Below are 18,212 nucleotides of genomic sequence, written 5' to 3'. Positions count from 1 at the left end.
ACAATAAACAGATCCATGGGTGGATGATAATATATAAGTTAGTACATCTGAAGCTAAAGGAGGCATTTTTAAAAACTCAATTAATGAAACCAGAAAGCATGGTATGGCAATCCTATGACAGTGGCCATCTTCGAGATCCCCACATGTCACAGCTATTTTCAGTCTCCCGATGTTCCCTGGGCTTTGTTCAGGATCCAGAAAGAGGTAAGCCAACTGTGGCATACCTACGCAGCTTGGCTCAAATGTGGTCTTCAATTTACATATATTATCATAATGAATATGTACAAATATGTGCACATGTAACACATGCACACGTGTTCTGTTTTTGAGGCGAGTGGAATAAGTCTCAGTCTCTCACTGTGGGGGTAGGGGAGCAGTTTGCATTAACAGGCTTGACTTATTTCATATAGGAATAGAATGATGCAGGAATACAAACTGATGCCATGAACGTTATGAAGCCCTCCTCAGTATCAGGAAAAATACTATGTCTGAGATCATTATATCCCCTTTGTGAGTCCATGCTTAAGTCAAACCTGAAGAAATGGTCATTAAAAAGGAAGAAAAGGGAAAAGAAAAACTTGACCTGATATTATCACATCATTTATGTGATTCTATACTTAGAACAAATCATGAGAAGCATGAGAGTAAAACTCATACACCCATTGAATTCTCAGAGAAATCTCCATTCTGAAAGAAAAAAAAATCTGGTAATAATTATTAATGTTGATACCTACATTACTTTACCAACAAAGGTCCATCTAGTCAAGGCTATGGTTTTTCCAGTAGTCATGTATGGATGTGAGAGTCGGATTATAAATAAAGCTGAGCACAGAAGAATTGATGCTTTTGAACTGTGGTGTTGGAGAAGACTCTTGGGAGTCCCTTGGACTGCAAGGAGATCCAACCAGTCCATCCTAAAGGAGATCAGTCCTGGGTGTTCACTGTAAGGACTGATGCTGAAGCTGAAACTCCAGTACTTTGGCCACCTCATGCGAAGAGCTGAACTCATTTGAAAAAACCTTGATGCTGGGAAAGATTGAAGGCAAGAGGAGAAGGGGACGACAGAGGATGAGATGGCTGGATGGCATCACTAACTCAATGAACATGAGTTCGAGTAAACTCCGGGAGTTGGTGATGGACAGGGAGTCCTGGTGTGCTGCAGTCCATGGCGTCACAAAGAGTCAGACATGAGTGAGCAACTGAACTGAACAGACTTTAAGCAATTATCTACAGAGCTACCTGCTTTGCACAGCCATGTGATACCAATAGCCACTGTGCTTTGTGAGAACCATAAACTAACACAATAGTGCATACAGATAAACCTGCTTTCAGCTGCCCGTTGACCAAGAAGAGCTTCCTAGGTGTTGAGGAACATATGACAAATAAGAATTACCTTTACCACATGGGAAGCTCTTGCATCACCTTTAAAGAAAGACCTGATGAGGGGTTTGTATAGATCTGAATCTGAATCTTCACTGTTGCCTTAGTCTCCTTTGATCTTGGGCAATTGTTTTTGTTAATATGTTAAGTAGTTAGCATGGTGTTGGCAGGTACATTCATATTGAATGGTAGGTCTTTTGTTTTCTTTAGTATCATTAAAGCAACCACTTAAGGAGCACTTGCTAGATGCCAAGGACCAGTCCAAGCACTTTACATGTCTCCTTATGTAATATACCAATTTTATGAATAGGAAATTTCCCCAAGGAAACACACTGAGGAAGAGGAAGAGCCAGGACCCAAAAGGATGCTTTATGGCTACATCGCTGTCTCTTGGTACCAAGTAGAACATGTCTCTGAGCCTTTCATTTGACCATATCATGTCTGCTTGCTGGGTTTCTCTGGTGGCTCAGCAGTAACCAATCCACCTGCAACACAGGAGACACATGTTCAATCCTTGGAGGAGGAAATGGCAACTCACTCCAGGATTCCTACTTGGAAAATCCCGTGGACAGAGGATGGGCTACAGTCTGTGGGGTCGCAAAGAGTCAGACACAACTGAGCACACACACATATCGGCTTGCCACAGAGCAAGATGAAAGCTACTAGCTCCACCTCTGGCAAATTCCAGTTGTTATTAATGTCAGTGTTTAGGCAAGGCCTGAACACTGTTGGGATGTGGCCGGTGTGATCTATAATATGGCTCACTCTTCTCCACTCAGAAAACAGTCTGATTTGCTAAGCATTAAATGAAAAGTTCTTCCTAAGAATGTTTTCAAGATTGCATCTTTTTTCTTTTAAGATTTTTTTTTTAATATGAATCATTTTTTTAAGACTTTATTGAGTTGGTTGCAACATTGCTTCTATTTTACATCTTGGTTTTTTGTCCACGAGGCATGTGGGATTTTAGCTCCCTGACCAGGGATCGAACCTGTACCCCATGCACTGGGAGGCAAAGTCATAACCACTGGACCACCAAGGAAGTCTCTAAAGATTGTATCTTTAATATGGTGCTTTTTAGAAGCAAATTCTTACAATAATTAATTGCACCATATGTTTTACCAATTACTGTTATATATTAGTTTCTTCCATGGTTGGAGTCAAGACAGTGGAAGTTATAAAGTATGACTCCTGTCTTCAAGGATAAGTAGGAAAATATAAAGGAAAAATCCACAGCTTATGAGTAGGAACAAACAAGAAATCTCTTAACAGTGAAGCAAAGTCAGTGAAAGTAATCTCATCATCCCATCACAGACATTTCAGAATAGATTCAGGAGATCATTCTAATTATTTAATTCATTCTTAACATTTTTAGGCAAAGACATTTAAACATTCATAGGCTTCCAGAATCAAGACAGGGTTCTAGACCAGACTGTACCCTTCTTAATCTATGCTCAAGGAGTGGGAAAAAGGAAGCCATCTTCAGCCCTTATTGATAATATTCCTCAATGGAAGTTTCTAGTGATGTTTAGAGGCAAGTTACCTTTTCCTGCTTCCTTGTATCAGATTCTTTAGTCAGTCCTGAGGTTCAACTATGAATAAAACCAGACTCCTTTGTGATAGAAGTGTTAGCAAATGTTAATCATGTTGTAATACATAAATGTATCAAATCATTATGTTGGACACCTTATATGTACACAATATTATATGTCAGTTATAGCCTCCTAAAATAAATAAGTGACTAAAAAGAAAACTAAAAACAGGTTCCTATCCTCCAGCAACTAAAAAGACTAATTGTGGGCACAACTATGTAAAAGATGCTTGCATAGCCACATGATAACTGCTTTAAGAGGGCTACGTACAGAATACCTGGAACCCCTGATAAGGGAGTGAGTCAGTTTGCCCAGGAAGGGAGTCAACCTAAAATGACCAGATTTTAAATCTTTGTCGTTAGATAAATAAGCTGCAAGTAGAAAAAATAAATTGTGTTCATAATAACAAAAATTAAATTACAAACAGTAAGTTAGAAACATGATTTTTTAAAAAAATTAAAAACATGAAGATAAATTTGGGCATCTGAGCTGGTATTTTAAATGATGTGTTGAGTATTTTACTTACATGACTCTTGACTATTTTGGTGCTCAAATATAAATATCAGGAAAGTAAAATAAAAATAAGGGTAATTAAGAACTTTGGCCAATCTTTTACCCCCAACACTCTTTGTCCTGCCCAGTGCACTTTAAGAAATGAGAGAAGAAGTAAGGAATTAGTTATCTTTTGGAGCTACGTTGAGTGCAAATGCAATTTTACTCAATTAAGCCTTAAACAACTGATGCAGGCAAATGTGGTCCATGCACTAGAGACCCTTATTATATCTAATACAAAATAGTTAATTGCTTCCAAATGAAGCTCAAATCAGACAAAGAAATGTCAAGTCCGACCAGTACTAAAATAAAAGTGGGCAATGGGCAGCATTGTGTTTTTGCTTGACTCCATGGATTCTCAGAAATATTCATTTACTTAACAGGCCAAATTAAGGCACGTGTCCTTCTGGGACTGCCAGTCTTGGGGCGTGTGAACAGAAATGCAATTTTCTCTGTGGTTTCTCAGATGGATCTAGTAAAGATCTTTATTAGTCTGCATGACAACCTCGTTTCTGGGCAGTGTTGCCTATCGCACTGTGATTTACAAATATTAAACACATTCACAGGTAAAATCATGCTTTCAAAATAGTCTGAAATCATTCACACAATTTTACATTAAATGATGTTATCACATAAGTCATAGATACAACACTATATAATGTGAGTTTTCTATTAAAATTGTGAAGGTCAGGGGACTGCCCTTAAGATTGACCTTTTGTTAGAAGAAAAATATTGCCACTGCTTATAATTAGGGAAACAGAAATTCTTGTGTATTTGGGGGCTTTTATTTTGGACCCCAAATGGAACTTAAATTTCCACTGAGAACATGTAATGCCAAAATGAAATCCTCTCAACAAATTCACAGTTTAGTGTTCAGCTTTTCATTGTAAATTATGTTTACTAAATCTCAGAAGCAATACAGTGAAAAAGAAGATAAAAACATAAATAAGGCTAGATTGTGTTATTAAACTAGATCCTGTCAACATAAATTGATGGGGGAAAATACTTATTTTTTGTGTGTGTACAATTATGTTTGAAAATTTGATCGCTAATGGATTTCTGTATTCATATCAAGGTCATATGGGCAATTGTTTATGAGTAATCTGAAATCTCTTATAGTCTCTTCCAACAAGTTTTATAACGTCAATTTATGTGAGACATTTTGCCATTTCAAATGTTTCTCCCTCATCGTTTTTTTCCATAAGAGCAATGTGCTACATTTTGTTAATTTTGCACTTGTTTTCAAAACCCTCCTTTATTTGACTGGAGAGCTTGCAATTAACCCACTTCTCTCTATTGAGAAGCATCTCTATAATAACAGCTTTCCTGGCAGAGCTTTTGTTAGGCAGATTTTAAAATCAAGAGCCCATCAAGGTTGGAAAAAATCCAGTCATATTAAAGTTCAGCAAATCTCTTTCAAGGTCATGTCCCTTAAGGTTATGGAGGTTTTCTTCCTGTTGAAAAGCTCGCCAAGTTCCTTTTTCCCACTTAAAAAAAAAGAAGGAAGACAACACTGTTACCTGTTTTACCAAATATTGAGAGAAAGATGAAGGCTTTACGGTGAAAGGACAAGAGAGATTTTTTGATGCTTGCTGTAGGAAGGGTTAGTCTTCCGTCAACTGCCCTACAGACCCATTCATAGCCAGGGCTGGCCAGCCATCCAGCTGCATGAAGGAGCTTAACAGTCAAAGGGCATGGTAATTCCCTCCATCTGCCTTTTCTTTCTTCTGAGGCGAAATCTTCACCTGGTGTTTTTGATTCATGTGTCCTAATTATGATGGCTGCCATCAGCAGCCCTGTGGGGGACACCACAAACTCGCTGAGCCCACAGAGCATGCTGAAGCTTGTTAAGCAACCATGTCAGCCTGATTTTAGGGCCCATTTTGCAGCTCTCCACAGGCCTATCTAAAAGCATCAGGAATCTCAGCCTTGCAGGACAAGTGCATTGTCTTTCTAAATGTCTCTTCCTGATAAGCAAATCCAAATATGGTTCATTCACTGTGGCTTTGAAGGCACAGTGGGGAACTTGGCCTGCATGGTGGATACAACAAAATGCTTAATATTATCACTTGGTATAGAGCTAAAGAACTCAATTTCCAATTCCAATATAAAAACCTTTGCTCCCCAGCTATGATCAAGAGTTTGAAATTTAAATCAGGAGTCTTGAAAGCTATTCTAACTCTCAAAAGGGCTGGCTTTCCCATACATACAAAGAAGAAAATGCTGTGCTTGCATTAGGATCTGAATCAGAGAAAGCGCACATCATTTCAGAAAATGTAATACTTGCCTCTTTCAATTGAAATGCTGTCGAGTATCTTCCACGTTTTCAATTCATTTGTTTTATTGTATTTCCCATTATTTAGATTATGATTAGGACTGGTCCCACAGTCCTTTTTTTATTACTTTATGTACCTCCTATTGTTTTAGTATTCTACACTAATAGCACCTGGCAACATCCAAAATGTTTTGATTTTATTTTTGTGGAAGTGCAAAAACAGCATCAGAAATAAATTTAACAACATCTTTAGTATCCCACACCCTCTTACCTCTGTATATGACACATTGTGAGTCAATGTGTTTAGCTGTCCTCCAAATAAATGCCAAAGTGGGACTTTCCTTCCTTATTGGTGTGTTATTTTGAAGAATGTTCTTGCTCTATTTAGGATAGTGGAAAAATAAAGAAAGCTTAGTTGATATAAGAAAGTTCCATTTAGGAACTTAAACCTAAAATCGTGCCCAATGGTTTGCAAGTGGCAATTCAAGGTTTTTCAGAACATCTCTTCACAGGCTGTGATTCTTATCCCCTCCCCCAATCTCAAGTTCATCACACAGGGATTCACAGAAGAAACTCAATCACCAGTTTGCAAAATAATTGGGTTTGGCAAACTGTTCTAAAGTTAATACCTAAACAAACAGTAACCTGTAAGTCCTTGTATAATTGGTTACTCTCGTAGTTTCTGTAGGCAGAGAATCATCACTTGAATTTTCTCTGTTGGTTTCTTATCTTTCATTGTTCACTTCAGCCCAAATGAGAATATGTGTGATGTGTTGGGTCCAGACTCTCAGGGGGGTTGGGGTGGGAGGGTGGCAGCTGATGCAAGGGACTGAGTTATTGAGTCATCCCCAAGTTGTTGATGCATCTTGGTCATGTCAATGTTGAAAACCAATGTTGCATCAACTGATAAGTCAGAAGACAAATAATAAATGAAGAGACAGACAACGAAATAAATATGACATTTTTCCAATCATCAAATTCAAATTCCTTTCATGTTTACTCCTGAACATTTCTCAAACCTATCCTGACCATCACTACTCTCATCAAGGCATTCGTCACTGCTTGATGCTGCTTCCATCTCCCATCTTTATGTGTCTAGTCTTTCCCCTTTCTTTCTTTCTTTTTTAATTTATTTGGCTGTGCAGCTTTCAGTATCTTAGTTCTACAACCAGGGTTTGAACCCCTGCCCCCTGCAGTGGAAGGACAGCATCATAACCAGCGTACCACCAGGGACGTTCTCTTTCCCCTTTAGATTCATCTTCCAAATTGGCACCAGAACAATCTGAATATAATGCCAACCTACCTTGTCATTTGCTGTTTAACTCCTTTGGTGACCACAACCTAGTCCCCATCTACCTTTTCCATCTTCACTCTCCCTTTCCACCTGCCGCTCTACACATACTTTAAATTCGAACAACTTCAAGGAGTCTGATATGACCCAAAGTAAGTAGATTAGGCTTATTCACTTTTACTGGCTCCTAGCAGTGAAAATCAGATTTTGTTACCACTGTGTTTTATTTGTTTAAGTCATGGACCAACTCTTTGTGACCCCATGGACTGTAGCCCGCCAGGTTCCTCTGTCCATGGGATTTTCCAGGCTGGAGTGGGTTGTTATTTCCTTCTTCCATTTAGATAGCTTATATTCATCTACTGTTGTATTAGCAATCATGCAGCAAAGCTTTACTGAGCGCTTATCATGTAATAGGCACTGCACAAAGTCTTGAAGGCATGAGTGTATCCTCAAAGATCCCAGAGACAGACTTCTAGGCAGGTGATTACAACAAATGGGCCAAATGGAGACATGTATAGGGAGGTCCTTCCGGGAGGACTTTGTGAGAGTTTAGAATCTGAAAGGGTAGAGAAGAGAAAAGGTGCAGGAAGAGCCTTAGAGAAGGGAAGAATCTTAAGGAGTGAACAGAAGTTAGCCACAAGTAGGCCATGTGTTGTTTCAGGTATTCAAAACAGAGAGGAACATGTGAGAAAGTGTCAAGGTAATAAACTACATAGCACACAGGAAAAGAATAGAAATTGGAAGTGAACCTGGAGAGACAGATAAGATCCCCGTTGAAGAGGTATTAAATGCCATGTAAAGAAATAACTTTAGATGATAAGAAATCACAGAAAAACATAACCTGGATGTGACACGGGTTAAGTGTCTGTTTCAGAAGATAGATCACTTTGGTACCTGTGCAGAGGGTGGTTCCAATGAAGAAAGCATAGAGGCTAGAAGACCCAGCAGGAGGCCATGGTAGTATTGAGATGAGAGACAATAGAGGTCTAAATGTGGGGAGAAAAGGGAGTAAAGTGTAACTGGGACTATTAGGCATCTGACTAGATATAGTCTGTGAAAGCGGAGAAGGCAATGGCATCCCACTCCAGTCCTCTTGCCTGGAAAATCCCATGGACGGAGGAGCCTGGTGGGCTGCGGTCCATGGGGTTGCTGAGAGTGGGACATGACTGAGTGACTTCACTTTCACTTTTCACTTTCATGCATTGGAGAAGGAAGTGGTAACCCACTCCAGTATTCTTGCCTGGAGAATCCCAGGGACAGAGGAGCCTGATGGGCTGCCGTCTATGGGGTCACACAGAGTCGGACATGCCTGAAGTGACTTAGCAGCAGTAGCAGCCGCAGTCTGTGAAAGAGACAGAGGCGTCAGAAATGGTTTACTGTCATCATGGGTGACAGAGAGATGCAGATGCCAGCAACAGAGAAAGAATCAAGAAGTACGAATGTGTTACTATTAAAAACAGGAGTTAGTTCCAGGTTCTTATTGTCACATATGCTCCTTATAGTCAATCATTTCTATAATTATGCCTCATAGAAATTTATACCTTTCTGAATGCATCAGAAATGGGTTAGACAGTCACAAGGTCCAGGATTCAAGCAAAGGAGATACAACACCTGAAATAGACAAGTGTCTTCTCCTCACTAGAGGGCACTTTCATGCATACCACAGCGCAAGGTAGAAAGAAATCAACACTGCAGGAAAGACACAAAGGAAGATGCGGAGGGGTCAGAGGAAGCCTGCTTACATCCCACTGCGAGTTCAGCAGGAATAATGGATCAGATGGTATTTGAGGAGGTCCTCAGAGCTTATACAGACAGGATTACCTAATTCTTATACTTGCCCAGGAGGGGCAAGAAGTAGGATGCAACCTGGATGCACAGTGGGAGCACATTTGAAAACAAGACTGTGAGCAGTTTGGGATCCTTCTAGACCAGTGATGTTGGGTGTTAAGTTGATAACCACAGCTGCGGTGCAGATGCAGTAAGTCCCATACATACAAACAAGTTCCATCGGAGAGAGTGTTTGTGGATCCAATTTGTTCGTAAGTCCAACAAAGTTAGCCTAGGCTAATAACTAGCTCTATATTAAAGTACTATAATACATTTATAATACTTTTCAGACAAAATAATTGTTGTTTAGTCACTAAGTCATGTGCAACTCTTTGCAACCTCATAGACTGTGTAGCCCTCCAAGATCCCTGGAATTTTCCAAGCAAGAATGCTGGAGTGGGTTGCCATTTCCTTCTCCAGAGAAACTTTCTGACCCAGGGATCAAACTTGTGCTTCTCTCCTGCATGGGGAGGCAGATTTTTTACCATCTGAGCCACCTGGGACCTGAAAAATACAGCAACAACAAAAAAGACATTTGTAATCTTACAATGCAGTAGCCTGAAAAGTATAGTACTACACACAACAGCTGGCGTACTGGGGCTGGCATCAAGTGAACAGGCAAGAAGAGTTAGTGACCTGAGCAGGCAGAGGTGGTGGGAGGTGGTCAAGCTGAAGGGTCGACAGCAACAGGGGACAGAGGAGCTGCAGTTTCACTCACACCTGAAGTTGTTTGCATCTTTGAAAGTTTGCAACTTGAAGGCTTGCGTGTAGGGGACTTGCTATGCTTATCCTTCATTGTTGCAGAACCTTTCCATCAAGTCTTAGCTAGAGAGAGGGATCACTTTTAAATCTTAAGACCCTTTCACATCATATAAGGGCAAGAATGGATATAATGCAATACAAATACCGCCCTTTGTATTCTTGCTGAGTCATTTGGAAGTGACACTGTTATACTTGGGGGGTTGGTTTATTTTGGGGAGACGTTGGAAGGAGGAGTCCCGTGGGGCCACTGCTCCATCCTGGGCACCGCTGGGGCCCTGCCACCTCGAGGCTGTCTGCCTGTGTGAGCCCCGCCCTCCCAGGCCCCACAGAGCGCCCAGGCCAACAGGCTTTCATGATCTCAAATTCCATCCCCTCCCCTGTTCTTTGTAAGATTCTGTTTTTATCTTTTTTTTTTTTTTTTGCTACTCCTTTCCTCCTAATCCTAAAAGAATTCTATGGAGCTTGCTGGCTGCGGAGGTGACCCCATGCTCTCCACGGTAAATGTTCCTTTCACAGTGCAGAACTGCAGGAAAGACGAAAGGGCTGAGCACCTGGGGAGACAAGGACGCCCCAGGGGAACAGAGGCATCCAGACTCCAGACCCTGCTCTGAAAGCCAATGTCTCCTGCCCTCTCATCCAAGCCAGCCCACCTGTCCTTCCTCTCCTTTCCTCCCATTGTTTGTGATTTCTGACTCAGTCTGTTAGACTCGAAATTGACCTGACCAATTCAGCCCTTCAGTAAAATATATACATATAAGGATATATGTTTTTATTTTAATTTTTTACTGGTGTATAATTGCTTCACAATAATGTATTTGTTTGTGCCGTACAACAATGTGAATCGGCGATATGTATACATATATCCCCTTCCTCTCGAGCCTCCTGCCTCCATCCCACTCATCTACTCACCACAGAGCCTCAAGCTGAGATTCCTGTGCTTTAGAGCAGGTCCCACTAGCTATCTGTTTTACACATGAGAGTTTATATGTGTTCATCCCAATCTCCCGATTTGTTTCACCTTCCTCTTCCCTGCTTTTGTCCACAAGTCTGTTCTCTGCAAATGAGTCTCTATTCCTGCCCTGGAAATAGGCTCATCTGGACCACTTTTTTAGATTCCACATACTTGCATTAATAGATGATGTTTGTTTTTCTCTTTCTGACTGACTTCACTCTGTATGACAGACTCTAGGTTCATCTACATATCTTCAAATGACTCAGTTCATCACAGCACTCTTTACAATAGCCAGGTCATGGAAACGACCTAGAAGTCCAATGACGTATGAATGGATAAAGGTGTGGCATATACATATGTGTGTATGTGTGTGAGAGTATGTGTATATACACATGTATACATATATATGTATGTGTTTAACCCTGACACTCACTACCTGAGTTTCTCCCATCATAGTATATACAACAAGTTGTGGCCTTGAATTTAGTTCCTAGGCATTCACAAGTAAACTCTGTAAAAGAAACTGGGGACAAGAAAGAAAGAAGACATGCTGCATCTGAAGTGTCTGAATATCTGTTTTCAACTCATAGCCGTAGGCTTTGCAGTGACCATTTATTTTTAATGAAGTAGCCCTTGTACAAGTGAAAATGCAAGTGAATGTTCTGCTATTGCCATACATTGTTTGCTAATGTCAGAGCCTCTCTCTGGCGTAACCATAGGGTAGCCTTGATAATATTTTGATAAGAAGCAAAACTATGAGGCAATAACCCTATCTATGTTTTGTGACCGTGAGGATAAATTTGGAACCAGCATTCTGTATGTATTTTCTCTGGGAGACTTTTATGGTTCACAGAGAAAATAGGGGAAATAAATGATAATATCTCCTTTTTCCAGCAATTCTCATTGTTTCATCTTTTGCTGCTATTTATTCTCTTTCTTTTTCATTTTCCTTCCCCTCTTGAAATGAATATGTTAAAGCATGTATCCAGCTAGGAGTCTGTATAGAGTTTTGTTTTATCTTAGGAATCAGAATTCTAGAACTTAGATAGGGATAGTACAAGAGCAAAGACTTAACCAACCCCTCATTTTACAAAAGAGGAAACTGAGACACGGCAAAGAGAAGGAACTTGCATCTGATCAGAGCTGAGACTGAGTTGGAAGCCCGTGGTGGCTGTGTATTGGGCTTTCCCAGGGACTGAATAGTGCCATGGGGTTTGGAACAAGACCCTTGTGAGTTGCACGGGGAAAGCAGACTCAAACGCCCACCTTCTCTTCTGAATTCTGAACGTTTTGAGGTGCAATCCTTTCTGAAGGTCAAGAATCAATTCAGGCTGATGCAACTCTGTTGTTTGATTGCTTCACATTCTGGATCCCAAGACTTTTTTTTTTATTATTATTATTATTTTGACTTTTATTTCCCTTCTTATAGATTCGGGTTAGTGTGTGTTATGTTGCTTTGTTGGACTGTTATTATACATCAAAACTGGCATAAATCCAGAAGCAACAGATTAGAAATATTGACTTTTCTGTTGGACTAATAAAAACTATGGTGTGTGAGTTAATACATGTAATTTTAATTTTATAACAAATGTAGCAGTGCATGCTGGGAAGATCCCTGGAAATATAAGAAAAGAAAACCTTTCTAAATTGTAAGAATCAAAAAAAGATAGGATGCAGAAAGATCAGCTTGTTTCTTTGCACAGGGGTAAACCCCTAAAAGGTCTCCCTTGATGTCTTAGACAGTAAAGAATCTGCCTGAAATGCATGAGACCTGGTTCGATCCCTAGTTCGGGAAGATCCCCTGGAGGAGCGAATGGCTCCTCACTCTAGTGTTCTTGCCTAGAGGATCCCATGAACAGAGGAACCTGGCGGTCTACAATCCATGGGGTTGCAAAGAGTCAGACATGACTGAGCGACTAACACTTTCACTTTCACTTTTTCCAACCCCCTAAACCAATTTAGAAAGCCACTTAGGCACTATTTTCAATAGAAATATATATGTTGGAAGACTCTTTTCACAGTAGCAAGTGTAACATCCTTAGGAACAATAATTCCTCAAGGGAGACTGTATAACTGCATTACTTATTTCTCAGTTTTAGAGCAGCAGCAATTAAATAAACTTGAAACCAGTGGCTATAATCCTCAAGGTTGGATCTGATTAATAAAGCGAGTGATAGCCTGCTGATTCTCAAATAAAAAGCTAAATAAATATATGTTGCCATTTTCAGCAATAAAGTAATAAGCAGTTTGCAGTAAATGTGATTGGCATAAAACAATGTAGAAACTAATGTCGAATGCATTCAGGAAACAGCTATTGCTGTCAAGTTTGCAAAATAGGATGGTACTTCCACAAATGTATCTACAATTTAAAACGATTGAAATAGGTTGACAGATAACGCTCACAAATTATTCATGCAGTATTTAAATTGTGTACCTAACTCCTCAATAGCATATTTATTTAATCAAAGCATGATCATTTCTGACAATTACTTTTATAAACTTTCATGAAATATACCAGGAAATATCTGCAGATACATATTACTTAAGTCATGTAAGCACTAAAGAAAAGCTGACACAGCTATTCAGAGCAGCAAAGGAACGGATAGAGTCTAGCACGTTAAGACACTGCCAAATGGTTCCTTAGCTGGTAAATGCCTGGGATAATCACAGATGAGTACAAAGAAAAGCTTGGGAGGTTATTAAATTTTACTGCTAGGATATAAGTCTCTAACATGGCATGCTTTGACTAGGTCTATAGATTTTCCAGAGGAAAACGGAATGCGCTCTATTTGGGTGAATGAATCAGAAGCAGCATGTCTATCAGGAGTTTGAAAATTTGCCAGCCCTCAGGAGCTGGCAGATGAGGCCACTGAGTGGAGGGGGCTGTAGGGTCAGGCAAACTGGAAAGCACTTGCCCAGGATTTTAAAGACAGCTGATGGAGGGCTTCCCTAGTGGTCCAGTGGTTAAGACTCTGCGCTTCCAATGCAGGGGGTGCAGGGGGTTCTATCCCTGGTGGCAGAACTAAGATCCCATACGCTGAGCAGCGCAGCAAAAGAGAAAAAGCGGGGGTCAGCTGATGGAGCCAGTTATTGTTGTGCTAGAACGCAAGTGCAGGAATGCCAGAGCTAATGTTCCCAGAAGAGCTAGAGATTAAGATTTCCCTGTGAGATAGACATATTTTTCATTGCTGGTAACTAAGTTATTAAAAACCACAAAACAGCAATAATACCTGTGCAGAACCACCTGTTTGCCAAACCCTACAGTGAAAGACACAGGGTATCTATCTATTCCATGTAGCCTGTACCATGATCACAGTTGAACAATTTATGGCCAAAACCATTTTGGAAGCAATCAGACAAAAACACTAACCCAACCATAGTTGGGTTTAGGCTTGGATGAAATAAGATATTTCTTTGAACTTAGAGTTGGTTAACTATAATGTGGCCATACAGGGAACAATTCAGGTAACTTCTATGATCGTTCTTTTTTTTTTTTTTTCTGTCAAAAGGAAATACTCGGAGCACCTACCTCAGGCCATTGTGAGGATTGAGTGAGTTATTTCTATCAAGTGCTTAGAACAATGCCTGACATATAGTAGGTTCTCAATACATGGTACCTGTGAATGCTCTTACCATTATGCATAGAATGGAGGTGTGTTCTGGAATGCTAAATGCAAGGTGGCGTTTCCAGAATGTGGATTCATTGAGAAACCTCCTGCAATGTAACTGTTCCCAAAGGGAAAATAATAGCAAGATATCCTAGTCATTGTGTTATGGAGAGCTGGGAAGCAGTTCAGAGGGTAGAAGAACTATTTCAAGGTTACAGTGAAGCACAGCTTCTAATAATCTTTTATTTGGACATGAAGGTAATTATCATAGTAAGCTGACTTGGCTTGCAATCATGGGAAATGATCAAGTTGTATATGTGTGTCTGTCTGTCTGGAAGTGTCTTCAGTTTTTCTCTGAGCTTTTGGGAAAATATCTTTTTTTTCTGTTTGTTTTCTCTAAGACTCTTTATGAGACTGAGAGACAGAGATAAACAGAGACAGATGCTGCTAAGCCAGTGAAGTCTGTGGTTGTGCACAAAAGGAAAAGTTCTCTTGCTTCTATTCACTTTCCAGCCATGCTTTACAGACAGAGCCCTGGCTACTGTTCTCAAGCGTTGGTCTGCAAACTAGTGATCCCCTTCAATCGCTGCTCCAGGTGGATGGGGAAGCTGGCATACAGGAGCTCAGAGAGACTTTTATTAAAATTCACAATCGTAAGCGTTCATATAAACCAGGGGCCTGCAGCCTGAAGCCAGGAGGCCAGCCCATGGCCTGTTTCTGTGGGACTGGTTTTTCCATTTTTAAGCGTTGTAAAAGAAAAAAGAAATATGCAACAGTAACCATAGAAGGCCCATAAAACCTAAAATATTTACTATCTGGCCCTTAGTCATTTCCACCTACTATTAGATGAAAAAGGGAAAAGGAGTGTTGGTTTTCCTTTATAATTTGAATTACGAAAGCTGTAATTTACAAACAAGTCACCCTTCCTATCTGGACTTTGTCCTTGTTCATATGTTTTTTCTCTTTAACCAGGTGGCAGAAAAATGTCCAGTTTTTTTTTTTTAACATAACTTCTATTGTACCCTGTTGTCTTAAAGAAAATTCAGTTCAGTTATCCAAGTGAGACACTTTAGTTTTGATGGTATGTACATGCTGACTTGCCACCAGGATGGCCAGTTCTTGCTTGGCTGTAAAATTATAGCACAAATACTTTTCATTGATCGCAATTTAACAGCCAATCAAGGCACAGCTTTATCCCCGTGATTTCACTGTGCCTTTACAATTGAGAAGAATAGCGACTATAATGGGTACTATTATGGCCATTGTGTTTCTTCCAGATGAACTCTGGGACGAAGCTGAAGCTGGACAAGTTATATAAACGTCTGCAGCTAGGACATTACGGAAAGAATTATATAACCTCACAGGATATAAAGATTTTCCATAACTTTGCACTGCCTGGAATCCCCTCTAGCCCATAAAACCTGTTGTACCCACAGAAGACTCTTTGTAACAAAATACTTCTTATCATGATCCTAGTTTTCAGAGCCAAGAAATAAAGTCTGAGAAGAGGGAGAAAATGAGGTCGTGAGATTAGAAGTTGGAATGGTTTATTTTTGAATAACTAGGTTTGAGTTCGAAAGTGCATTTCAACTCTTCCATGATTAAAACCATGAAGCTAACTCTGGACATTTTTTGAGACCCCATCTTGATGCATTTTTCCCCCAGGAGTCTGCATTGTCAGTAAAACACTGACACTTTGTTGATCCTTTTCATCTTTCAGATTTAACTGTCCGTTTCTAAGTCACTAACAGTGATTTAGTTATCTGTTTTTATCATTTGAACTCTCAACAGTTCTGTTGGGAGAAAACACCAAGTTCCCTGAGGATTCAAAAATATAATATATAAACCTCACATTCCATATGCAGGGAGCATTGAGGTATTACTTTTTTAAATTTTTATTGAAATATAAATGATTTATAATGTATTTGTTTCAGGTGTACAGTTTTACATATATAAAAACATATCTGTATGCATTCTTCTTTTTGCATTTTCTTCCATTGCAGGTTATTACAATATATTGAACATATTTCTCTGTGCTATATAGTAGTTGCATGCAGGTTATCTATTCATATATGTGTGCTTAGTCACTCAGTCATGTCTGACTCTTTGCAACCCCATGGACTGTAGCCCTCCAGGCCACAGGTCTGTGGCAATTCTCCAGCAAGAAAACTGGACTGTGTTTCCATGCCCTCCTCCAGGGAATCTTCCCAACCCAGGGATCAAACCCAGGTCTCCTGCATGGCAGGCAGATTCTTCACCATCTGAGCCACCAGGGAATAGTAGTATGTGTATTTTAACCCCAAATTCTTAATTTGTCCCTCTCCTTGTCCCCTTTCGTAAACACAAATTTGTTTTGTCTGTGAGTCTATTTCTGTTTTCTAAGTATGTTCATTTGTATCATTTTTTTAGATTCCACATATAAATGATATCATAGGAAATTTGTCTTTCTCTGTATGGCTTACTTCACTTAGGATGATAATCCCTGGGTTTACCCATGTTGCTGCGAATCATATTATTTCATTGTTTCTAAGATTGAATAATGTTCCCTTGTATATGTGTGTGTGTGTGTGTGTGTGTGTGTGTGTCACACCTTCTTATCCATTCATCTGTTGATGGACACATGTTGCTTCCATGTCTTGGCTGCTAGTGTTACAATGAACATTGGCATACATGTATCTTTTCAAATTAGACTTTTCTCCAGGTATATGCCCAGGAGTGAATGGCATTACAGGATCATATGGTATTACGTTAATTAAACAAGGAGGTCATTGGATGGAGGTGGTTCAAATACTTTAGCAGCCCAGTAATCAAATCTAAACCTCAGGCTGAGATGCCTCAAGGTTAAGAAATCAAAGCCTAAGGATAGCTCATCACAAACAGCCAACTTGGCTTTTCCAAATAAGACAAAAACTTCATCCACAGCCAGTCAAGTAATTTCCCTGCTTTACTTTCAAACCTGCTCTTTAAAAGATTCCACCCCCCGCCATGTCCTGTGGACAGAGCCCTTCTAACCACTTCCAATTTGGCCCCGCCTGATCTGAATCTATTTTTGTCCAAGTTAACTCTTAAAATTTTGATGCTTCAGTTTATCTTTTAACAGAAGCAAATGTGCTTGATACATAGCAATGACAAATAAATGACTTTAATACTTTCTGGTAGTTTACTTCATTTGGGGGAGTTTTATTTTTACTTTTCTCATCCAACAATGGTTGGTATTACATTCCAGCCATTTGGATGAGCATATCATTGAAAGTGAGGTGCTTTTATAACACTGGCACACAAGAAATTAGGAGTGTTCTGTTCTTATTTCCTCGTTACAGATATGTGTTAGGAAAAATTCCAAACCGTCAAATTCCCATCACTAAAACCAGTGAATGTATGCTCTGGCACCAGATTCCAACTGCTAAACAATGCCAGGTGTGTATCCATGCTAACTCTACTCAACCAAACTGTCTGTAAGACAGACTCCGCCAGTCAGAATCCAACTGTCTCCTTCACGCTTACTGCAGATATCCAAAAAATTACAAAGCAACCTGCGCTAATTGAATCAAAGACGTCTTCAGCCTCTCTTCTTCCTCACATATTTCTTTACATTGGAAATTGACATTTAGACTAAGGACAAAGATGTCCTGTAAGATTTCTGCCCTTGTGCCTCCCTCTCTTTCCTAAAAGACACCACCATTCACATAATGATCTTAAAGTGAATATTTGACAAACTTTACTTCAGACACATAACCAATCAGTCCTGGGTTAAGTAATTTAGTACAATGTTGTTGATTAGACTTCATTAAATTCGGAAGAGATTTCATAGGCCAGTGTCCCAAACTAATGAAAATTGAAGTAGGTGTAATGAACAGAGGAAGGGAGAAATTACTTCAAATTACATGAGATACCGTGGTGGAAGTGACACTTGATCTGGGACTTAATAAAATTTTAAATGCAGATATCAAGGGAAAGGCAATTCCAGGGGAACTGA

General features: G+C 39.8%; 1 protein-coding gene and 1 long non-coding RNA gene across 5 annotated transcripts in view; one reads left to right on the top strand and one right to left on the bottom strand.

Moving 5' to 3' along the window:
• Positions 1-14,223, bottom strand: part of LOC110125460 (uncharacterized) — a 32,084-nt gene extending 17,861 nt beyond the window's left edge. The window contains exons 1-2 of the long non-coding RNA XR_002310076.2: positions 14,158-14,223; positions 6,068-6,176 (exon numbers count right to left, since the gene is read on the bottom strand). This is a non-coding gene — a long non-coding RNA (uncharacterized lncRNA). The remainder of the gene's footprint in view (positions 1-6,067; positions 6,177-14,157) is intronic.
• The window catches only part of TENM3 (teneurin transmembrane protein 3), a 991,614-nt gene that overhangs the window by 64,112 nt on the left and 909,290 nt on the right, over positions 1-18,212 (top strand). The gene's annotated exons all lie outside the window — the stretch shown is intronic.

The sequence above is a fragment of the Odocoileus virginianus genome, chromosome 32 (assembly GCF_023699985.2).
Source record: "Odocoileus virginianus isolate 20LAN1187 ecotype Illinois chromosome 32, Ovbor_1.2, whole genome shotgun sequence".
Classification (NCBI taxonomy): Eukaryota; Metazoa; Chordata; class Mammalia; order Artiodactyla; family Cervidae; genus Odocoileus; species Odocoileus virginianus.
The sequence above is the reverse complement of the archived record's forward strand: the minus strand, read 5'-3'. Positions and strand labels throughout refer to the sequence as shown.